This window comes from Pseudorca crassidens, chromosome 14 (genome assembly GCF_039906515.1).
Source record: "Pseudorca crassidens isolate mPseCra1 chromosome 14, mPseCra1.hap1, whole genome shotgun sequence".
NCBI lineage: Eukaryota > Metazoa > Chordata > Mammalia > Artiodactyla > Delphinidae > Pseudorca > Pseudorca crassidens.
In genome coordinates, this window is record NC_090309.1 from 67,101,527 (window position 1) to 67,112,885 (window position 11,359).

Consider the following 11,359-nt stretch of genomic DNA (forward strand, 5'->3'; position numbering starts at 1 on the left):
CATTACCTCCCAAATGAGATTCTTGTCTTTGAATCCTGTCTCAGAGTCTGTTTCTGGGGTAAACTAAAACATGTTTGATTTGGGAAATAAGTTATTACTAGTGTTCTTGTTAGATATGAAAGATTTTTTTTAAGGCAATTATTTTGAACAAGATCTAAAACAAGTATTTTAATATTCTGATTCTTTAATTAGTCTCATAATCACATCCATGTTCAAATTAATTTCCTTAGCTTCATTTCCTAACAAAGGAAAGATTCAAGGTAAAACTCTTAAGTAGAAATTCAGGGTAAATATCTTATGTGGAAATATTTCTACCATATCTTTTTGTCCTTCTAAAAAAAGTTATGGCCTGATTTTCCAAATGCTTTATAAGGACACACTGGGTTATCTATTTTGGTAGAAATTGAATTAACATGGAATTTGGTTCAGCCAACATTATAGATTATTTTCTACTTGAATCCAGCCTTCTCATCTCTTACCAGGACCTGCTTATTCACAATCCGTGACCAGGATTAGCCTTGCTGAACATTGATTGTAAGGATAAATTTAGTTCCTGGCTAATTTCCCCAAAGATTGCTCTGTGGTCCTTGTTAACTCAAAACTTTTTCTGATTTATTAAAGATTAAGAATATGGAGTTTTAAAGTTGAATAAGCGCTGTGTTAAATTCAGTGTATTGTAAGTACATCTTTTGTAGTTCTTGGATACCTTTTTTTTGAACTAGAAATAATGATTTTTATGTTTTTAAAAAAATTGATGTGGGAGATTTGTATTCCTTTTAGGTATATGTTAGTTATCAGTCTTCTTCTTTTTTCCATGTAAAAATTGTGTTTGTATGTCTGAAATGTATTCTCTATTGATTTGGTTTATGCGATGGAACATGCATGAATTTAACCAAGTTTATAGTTCTATTTATAGGGCCATCCTAAGATTAGCACGCACAGATATTTTTCCATAGGAAAAAACAAAACATTTAAAGAATGTATTTTAATTAGTTATCCTTTTTGTAAAGTAACATCTTTAAACATTTGTATTTTTTTTAAGCAAAAATACCAGAGAGTGTATACAGAGTATTTTCCCTCAATGCAGTTGCCTTGTGGTAACTTCACATTCTGCCATGTTCTTTTGAATATATGACAGGGCGTTTATTGACCTTTGAGGTTACATTTGTCTGTTAGAAATGTTCAAAGGTCAGCTGGGTGATTAAATTGGATAATATGGTCTAGGGGGAAAATAGTTACAAAGGAGTAAGTCTGACTTTCTCCTGGGACACATCAAACTGGTCTAAAGTGGAAACTGTCTCCTCAGAATCTCTGCAGTGGCATATTGGAAAAAGCTTGTAGTCTATTAAAGTAACTATTCATTTGTAAATATAAGTTCTGTTATTTCAAAAACATTAATCTTGTTATTTTTTAGACGTGTTACTTCCCAACAACTAATTTATTATCAAATCCAGTCAAGGCTTTTGGCATTTCAAATATCTCAATATGATAGATTGAAAATTTTGAGTAAGAACCAGAGATGATTTTTAAAATGTGTCAAGAAGGCTGTCCCATTTCCTGAACACTAAATATTTTCTGTAAGGAATGTTAGATCAAAAATGTGAAATATCTTTTTACAGTCTTTACTGGAAGCTGATTCTTTGTGCTAAATGTGAACAATCTCATGATAACTTGATGTAAAACAAGCTTGAAAAATTGTCTCTTTTCAAAAGTTCACATATTTTCCATCACCAGTAGGCCACTTATGCAATACCTCTGTACTAAGTATTCAAGTACAACCTGGACTTTTTAAGGTTTAAAAAGTGCTCCCTGCCTACATTAATGTTAAGTACTTGTATTTAACAATGTTATATTTCTGAGTGTTTGTTAATTTGATGAATCTTATAGTGTTAGTCTGTTCCTGAAAGTTCTACTTGGTACAGTTGTCAGAGAAAATTAACTTGGATGAAACAATGATGCATGTTTTAATAGTTAAAATATTTTAAAATTTCTATTTAAAAAGTAGATCTCCATAATTGACACAGATAATTTTGTAATTTCTGGTTCTTACTGTTTTTGTGTTAGGAAAATATTGTACCTTGCAGTGCTTGATTTACATTTTTTGCTGTTTGAAAAATCTTCACATTTATTGTCTCAACAGAAATAATTTTTAACTAAATGTTTACATTATTGAATGAGGGAAGTTGAACCAATTGTTATTACTAAAACTGGTCTAAATTTAGGTCTAGTGTTTTGCATTAGGTTTGTGATTGAATATCTGAAGGATATCAGTTTCCACTCAGGTATTTACATTAGAATTGATATTAGATTCAAAATTGCTTGATTGTAATTTACATTTTAAGTGTAATGTAGAGGTTTTGCATTATTAGTGTTGTTTTAAATTTCTACCTTCATTTAGGCTTGTTCATAAAATGAAGATTAAAAAAATTTTTAGCTAATAGAAATTTAGGTAAATGTACAGTATTTAAATCATTAGTAGTTTATTACTTGAACTTTTGTTCCTTTCGTTCAGTGTGCGATAACAGCTTTTATGTGGTACAACTACATTTCCTTTTTTTTTCATTGAAATTTTACCTCTTTAACTGAAGTTATATCTGTCTATAATAGCTTCAGGTTTCTGTAACCAACTCGTAGATGATTGAAGTTACTCTTGATATAAAATGAATTATAAAAATTATTTTTAGCAAAATTTTATAGTAATTTCAATACCACATGGTAGCAAAAAGCTATCTGGTTAGAATCTTTAGCTTTTCTTGTTAGTTTCTATCCTATTATTTTCCCCTCCTTAAAAAAAAAAAGTCTACATTGCCAGTACCTTCTCTACAATTTAAGGAAAACTACATATTTGAAAGTGGAGTTATTTTCACTGAATTTTAGTCTTTCTGCCCAAGATGAGCAGCACTGTGATAGGGAGCTATACTTCTCTCTCTTATAACAGAGTTTGCAGCACTTAATATTCTTAAAAAATAAACCTTTACCAAATTTTGTACTTATTTGCAAATCAGCCTAGGAACACCCTCAAGAAAGCAACAGTGGATTGTGTAGCAAAATAGAGATGCTGAGATTACTGAGCTTGGGGATTTTATCATGTTCACTGAAGAATAATAGTCTTTCAAATAAAGATAATGAGGTTTATATAATAAATGGAAAATAATATGAATAGTCAAAATATTGTTTAAAAAATTTAAACCCTTTTTAAGGCAAACTAAATTGGTTATTCCTAGGAGTATCTATCTTTCATGTATTTGGGAACTAAAGCAGTAAATGCCAAGTTTTATCTGTTTCTCTCCCCACTTTTAGTTAATTGATACAAGTAATTCAACAGTAGTATTACTGGTTTAATTCTATAATACTTGTTATCCCCTAACGTTTAAAAAGACATTGCCTCAGTCCCTAAAGTAATCTACAGATTCAACACAATCACTATCACAATCCCAGCTGCCCTTTTTTGTAGATTTTGACAAGTTGATGCTAAAACTTATATGGAAAGGCAAGGGACCTAAAATAGCCAAAACAATCTTGAAAAAGAACAAAACTGGAAGACTCACATTTCCTGATTTCAAAACTTACTACAAAGCTACAGTAGTCAAGACAGGGAGGTACTGGCATGAAGATAGACATATAGATCAATGGAATAGAACTGAGGGTCTAAAAATAAATCCTCATGTATGATCAATTGATTTTCAAGAGTGTAAAGATAATTCAATGGGGAAAGAATAGTCTTTTCAACAAGTGGTGCTGGGACAACTAGATATCCACATGGAACAAACGGAAAAAAAAGACAAACTGGACTTCATCAAAATTTAAAACTTTTTTACATCAAAGGACATCATCAAGAAAATAAAAGAACCCACAGAATCGGAGAAAATTTTGCAATCACATATCTGGAAAGGGACTTGTATTTTATATATATATAAATAACTCACAACTCAAAATGAAACTCAATTTAAAAACGGGCAAAGGATCTGAATAGACATTTCTCCAAGGAAGTTGTACAAATGGCCAATAAGCAAAGATGCTTACCATCATTAGACATCAGGGAAATAAATGCAAATCAAAACCACAATGAGATACTATTTCACACTGGGCTGGCTATAATAAAAAAGATAGATAACAACATGTGGGCAAAGATGTGGAGAAATTGGAGGCTTTGTGCATTGCTGGTGGGAATATAAAATGGTGCAGCCCCTTTGGAAGATAGTCTGGCAGTCCCTTAAAAAGCTAAGCAGAGAGGTATCTTATGATTGACCCAGCAGTGCTACTCCTACCTACATACCTAAGAGAAATGAAAACGTGCCTGCACAAAAAGTTTTACATGAATGTCCATAGCAGTATTATTCATATAAAACCCAAAAAGTAGAAATCAACTGCTGAATGGATAAAATGTAGTATATTCATAGCAATGGAAAGGAATGAAAGACTGATACACTTTACAACATGGATGAACCTTGAAGACATCATGCTAAGTGAAAAAAGCCAATTATAAAAGACCAATTACATGACTCCATTTATATTAAATGTCCAGAATAGGCAAATCTTTAGAGACAGAGACGAAGGAGATGATAACTAAAGAGCACAGGTGGCACTTCCCTGGTGGCGCAGTGGTTAAGAATCTGCCTGCCAATGCAGGAGACATGGGTTTGAGCCGTGGTCTGGGAAGATCTCACATGCCGTGGAGCAACTGAGCCTGCGCGGTAGAGCCTGTGAGCCACAGCTACTGAGCCCACGTGCTGCAACTACTGAAGCCTGTGCACCTAGAGCCTGTGCTCCACAACAAAAGAAGCCACCCCAATGAGAAGCCCACACACCGCAATGAAGAGTAGCCCCCACTAGATGAACTAGAGAAAGCCCACATGCAACAATGAAGACCCAATGCAGCACCCCCCCAAAAAATAAAAAGCACAGGTGTTCTTTTATGGGGTGATAAAATTGATTTTGGTGATGGTTGCTTAAGTCTGTGAATATACTAAAAACCATTGAACTGGTTTGATTTAAATTGATGATCTGTATGGTATGCGAATGAAGCTGCTAATGTTAATAAAGCTGTTGGAAAAAAAAAAGATTACCTCTAAGATAAAACATGGTGATGTGAAGAAAGATACTGATCTGTATCCGTTCTTCTTTTCTCTTTATTGTATTTTTGTTTTCCTGTATATTGAAAACAACGACGACAGCCTACTTTTGTAGTCCTGAAGAGGCTGCTTTAACTTGGGAGAAACTTTTTCAAGATAGCTCACAACCTGTGGCTTCTGGTAGTAGGTAATCTATTCATTCTCTTGTATCCTTAGGCTTGACTTTTGTTTTTTTTTTTCATTTTTCCCTACAATTCATTTTTTTTAAAACATCTTTATTGGAGTATAATTGCTTTACAGTGGTGTGTTAGTTTCCGCTTTATAACAGTGAATCAGCTATACATATACATATATCCCCATATCTCTTCCCTCTTGCGTCTCCCACCCTCCCTATCCCACCCCTCTAGGTGGTCACAAAGCACTGAGCTGTTCTCCCTGTGCTATGCAGCTGCTTCCCACTAGCTATCGGTTTTACATTTGGTAGTGTGTATATGTCCATGCCACTATCTCACTTTGTCCCAGCTTACCCTTCCCCCTGCCTGTGTCCTCAAGTCCATTCTCTAGTAGGTCTGCATCTTTATTACTGTCCTGCCCCTAGGTTCTTCATGACCTTTTTTTTTAGATTCCATATATATGTGTTAGCATACGGTATTTGTTTTTCTCTTTCTGACTTACTTCACTCTGGTATGACAGTCTCTAGGTCTATCCACCTCACTACAGATAACTCCCTTTCGTTTCTTTTTATGGCTGAGTAATACTCCATTGTATATATGTGCCACATCTTCTTTATCCATTCATCTGTCGATGGATACTTAGGTTGCTTCCATGTCCTGGTTTTTAATGGAGAGTGGAACTCAGGAGATAATACCCAGCAGCCCCATGTTTGTGTGCAGGAATGGTGTTAGGCATGTTCTCTAACTGTACTTGTGGTCTCAGATGCTTTTTTGTGGTCCCCTCCAAGGACCTTTCCATCCCTCCCACCCCCCAAAAAAACCCCACCAGCAACGACCCCCTTCTTGCCCCTTTTCCCTCACTCCTTTACTGTTTCTCCCTCTTCCTTCAATGAAACACATCAAGGAAAATAGGACCTTGTAAGTATGCAATTGCTGTATTTCATATTCTTAAGTAGCACGCATAAATTTAGCATTATCTCCTAACAGGCATTCTTACCATTAGTCATGCTCCTTTAGTTCATTGTCCTTCTAAATATTAGTGTTAGTTTGGGTAGCCTTTAAGTGTATTTAATATAAGGAAAAGGGTGAAGGGAAGAAATAACCATTTATAAAGTTACTGGATTTCATTGCTAGTGGTAAATAATGTTTTAATCTTTTGCCAAATGAACAACACCTTTTAAAAGGAAAGGAAAAAAATTTTATGCAAATGTTTGTAAACATGTATGTAAATATGTTGTTTTCTTACAAAAATCATTAATAAAAATGGATTTTTAGTTTCTTCTTGAATGGGGTTCCTTTGTGTGTAATAGGGCAAATTTTGCAAGCCTAAAACAACACTTAAATCTCAGTTTCTTTCATCATATGACATCAGAAGGGATACAGCTTTCTCTATTTTGTCATTTTTTTTATCCTATGTCTCTTTTTCTCCCTTTATCTAAGAAAGAATGTCATTTTTTTCTTCTTTTTTGGGTTGAGGCATAATTGGCATAAAGTATATTAGTATATATTGCAAAATGGTCTCCACAATAAGTCTAGTTAACATGTCACCATAGAGTTATACAATGTTTTTTCTTGTGATGAGGTCATTTGAGGTCTACTCTCTTAGCAACTTTCAAATATGTAATGCAGTACTATTAACTATGGTCACCATGCTATACATTATATCCCTATAATTTATGTATTTTATAGCTGAAAGTTGGTACCGTTTGACCCATTTCACCCACTCATCATTGCCTGCCTCTAATAACCACCAATCTGTTTTCTGTATCAGTGAGCTCGGTTTTGTTTTTGTTGTTTTTTTAGATTCCACATGTAAGTGAGATCTTATGGTATTTGTCTTTCTCTGACTTATTTCACTTAGAATAATCTCCTCAAGGTCCATCCATGTTGTTGCAAATGGCAGGATTTTATACTTTTAAAATGACTGAATAATAAATACTGTGTATTGGTATGTGATCACCATAGTTTCTTTATCCATGCATTGATGGACACTTAGATTGATTTCATATCTTGGCTACTGTAAATGCTGCAGTGAACATGGTGGTGCATATATCTTTTTGAGTTAGTGTTTTCATTTTCTTTAGATAAATACCCAGAAGTGAAATTGCTAGCTCATATGGTAGTTCTATTTTTAATTTTTTGAGGAACCTCCATGCAGTTTTCCATAGCGACTGCACCAATTTACATTCCCACCAATAGTGTACATGGGTTCCCTTTTCTCCAAGTCCTTTCCAACACTTGTTATTTATTGTCTATTTGGTAATAACCCTTCTAACAGGTTTGAGGTGATATCACATTGTGGTTTTGATTTGCATCTCCCTGATGATTAGTGATGTTCAGCAGCTTTTCATGTACCTGTTGGCCATGTGTATGTATTCTTTGGAAAAATATCTATTCACATTCCCTGCCCATTTTTAAATTGGATTTTTTTTTCCTATTGAGGTGTACGAGTTCTTTATATATTTTGGATATTAACCCTTTATCAGATATGTGGTTTGCAAATATTTTCTCCCATTCAGTATGTTATCTTTTCATTTTGTTGTTTTCCTTTGCTGTGCAGAAGCTTTCTAGTTTGATATAGTCCCACTTGTTTATTTTTGCTCTTGTTGCCTTTGCTTTTGGAATCAGATCCAAAAAATCATTGCTAAGACTGATGTCAAGGAACTTACCACCTATGTTTTCTTCTAGGAGTTTTATGGTTTGAGGTCTTACATTCAAGTTTTTAATGCATTTTGAGTTAATTTTTGTGTATGGTGTAAGATAGTGGTCCAGTTTCATCTCTCTGCTCGTTTCTGTGCATTAGATTAAAAACCACCTCTTCCAGTCTTGAAGGGGTAGCCTTGTTTAGGAGATGAAACTTATCATTCAACCTTGCCCTAGCTGTTGGTTGTATCTGAAGGCTTTATGATTGTTCATGTAGCCTGTTTTATCTTTAATAATTTCCAGTAGTTGAGGGTGTGTCAAGACCTGTCATTGTCCAAGTATCTTAGTCAGCACCTAGATTCAGGCTGATTGGGAGCCAAACCCTTAGGCTGCAGCTTTTGAAGCATGCAAACTTATACAGTGGGACCAGTGGGACCGCAAGCATAAGCCCTGTTGGCCACTAGAGCTGGGCAATCTGGAGGTGTTCCCTAGGCAACAGGTGCACAAATCTGTGCTCCAGATGAGTGTATAAGCTCCTTTCTGGAAAATATCCGAGAGCTGTTGTGAGGCAGATGGAGTGTGCAAAGATGGCATCCTGTTCCCTGAGAGCACCTCTGTAGTCTCCAGGTGTGTGCCAAACCAGAAGGCTGCCCCTCAGGCTGAAGTTCCAGGACAAGCAAATAGGCCTCTTTTCCAGAAAGACGGGGGTGTGTTTCAGTCTGCTGTCCTCGCAGTGCTGTGGGGGTGGTAGTCTACTAAGAACTGCCTCTCTGTTTCAGTTTCAAGGGACCCAGGAATGCAAGCCTTCCCATTGAGTTTTCAAAAAGAGAAAAAATAACTCTTCTGGAAATACAAACTTTGCTTATTGCCATCCACTTATAATATGGCATCATAGGTACGATGGGAGAAAAATGGCCATCCTAACGGTGTTTTGCAGAGTCCTTACACATCGTTTAAACATTTGTAAGAGTTTTATGCTTGATTTTGGACTCCACACATGAAAAAAGGAGAAAAAAAGTTCAGAGTAAGTGGCACATGTGATTTGAGGAAATAGGATTTGGAGGAAGATTTAAGAAAACTGTGTGGAATAGTAAAGAGGAGAGATCAGGATTGATTTTATCTTTAGGAACATGTTCTGGGTGATAATGAGCTGTTTTTATTTCAGTCAATAGCTAGTTTTTTGGTTTTTTTTTTTTTTTTTTTGCTGTACGCGGGCCTCTCACTGTTGTGGCCTCTCCCGTTGCGGAGCACAGGCTCCGGACACACAGGCTCAGTGGCCATGGCTCACGGGCCTAGCCGCTCCGCTGCATGTGGGATCTTCCTGGACCGGGGTACGAACCCGTGTACCCTGCATCGGCAGGCGGACTCTCAACCTATGCGCCACCAGGGAAGCCCAATAGCTAGTTTTAAATAGTCATAAATCAGACCAGACCCTGGGAAACACTTGTGCAGCTGTAGGAGCATAACAGAGCACACAGTCATAGGACGGTTTGGTGAAGAAGAGGGGACGTAGCTTCATCAAGAATGGTTTAGGTAAGGTTCTGCCCAGGAGGAGTTTCAAAGATTAAGTGAAATTTCTCTTAGTTCAAGGTGAGATTGTAGAATTCATTATGAAGCCTAATGCCACAGCCCTTTTGTGTGTTGTCTGTTGTGGGTGTGTGGGAGGGGAGGGAAGCAAGAAAGAATACACCTCAAAAGTTTTCAAATCATTGCTTTACCTTAAATTCACTTCTGTGAGCAGGATAGTCAAGATTTTAACTTGATGGACAGCCTTTAGGCCATGTAACATAATTGAAATTACTTAAATACTTAGAGGTTATGTATGTGAAACTCCTAGACGTTTCAGTGAAAATTGATAACTGGTATAAAAATGCAGTTTTTGAAAATGCAAAAGTTTAAAGTTTTTTTTGTTTGTTAACAATTAGAATTCCTTAGAACCACTGTGAAATTTGGGGAAATCTCAGTTAGTGATTTTGATATAGAAAAATCTTAACTTTTACTTCGTTAAAATTTAAAAGAAATGTTTGTATTGAAGTCCTTCAGTTTTACTTTTTGGTAACGAATTAATGTTCTTTAATCTGGCACAGGAATTAAGGCATCTACAGCTGTGATTCTCAGGGAAGTAATGTCATTTTAAAACTGTTAGCTGTGCTTTTAAAACAGCAGTGTTCTTAAACAGTTTTTCTTTCTTAGCGATTCTCATAAAATTTCTTTTAAAATGTCACATTTTAAAAAAATATTTTTTTTTGGTAAAAGCATTTGATGAGCATTATGATTATATTATATACCTAGTAATTGAAAATGATATGTAACTTTGTAATATTCAGCCAATTTGAGGCTATATTACAGGTTAAATCTCATTATAGAAAGTACTGTTTAAAATAAAGTCTGCATAACAACAAAATTTAAACAATATACAAACAGTAGACTTTCAGGAAAAGAGGATTTGGATACTATGTGATGATCCCCTTGAATAAGATATGCCTGTCAACTGAAGAGACCTTTGTCTTCTACCAACTTATCCGAATTCATGTACACAGACAGCTGCTGTCCTTGTGGCAATATCTGTGGGTAGCTGACCACTTATCAGCACTTTGGCACTTTCTATAACTATCTTCACAACTTGCAAGATACTCTTTTTGATTCTTCTCAATGATCACCTTAAGCCTTAAGAAGGACAGGAAACAGGTTGGAACATTTAAGAAATTAGTTGAGGTTTTTGTCAGACTACCTGCGCCTATGAAATTTAATTTTAATTTTTTAAAAATAGACTTCTTAAGAGCAGTTTTAGGTTCACAGAAAGACTGAGCAGAAAGTACAGAGTTCACATATATCCCCTTCCCTGACATGTACACAGCCATTCCCACTATCATGGCCTGAACCAGAGTGGTATATTTGTTAAAATCCATGAACCTGCACTGACACATAATCACTCAAAGTCCACAGTTTACAACATCACATATTGTACCGTCTATGGGTTTTGACAGATGTGTAATGGCATGTATCCACCGTTACAGTATCATACAGAATAGTTGCATTGCTCAAAATCTTACATGCTCCTGCCTATTCATTCCACCAACCTCCATACTCCTGGCCATCACTGTTCTTTTTACTGTCTCCATAATTTTATCTTTTCCAGAATGTCATATATTTGGGATCATAGGCTATTGTAACCTTTTTAGATTGGCATCTTTTACTTACTAATGTGCATTTCAGTTTCCTTCAGGTCATTTTATGGCTTTTTAACTCACTTCTTTTTTTGCACTAACTAATATTCCGTTGTCTGGATGTACCACAGTTGATTCATCCATTCACCAGCTGAAGGACATCTTGGTTGTTTCCAAGTTTCAGCAGTTATGAATAATGCTACTATAAACATCTTTGTGCAGGTTTTGTGTGGATGTAAATTTTCAGCTCATTTGGGTAAGTACCAAGTAGTGTGCTTGCTGGATTGTATGGTAAGAGTGCGTT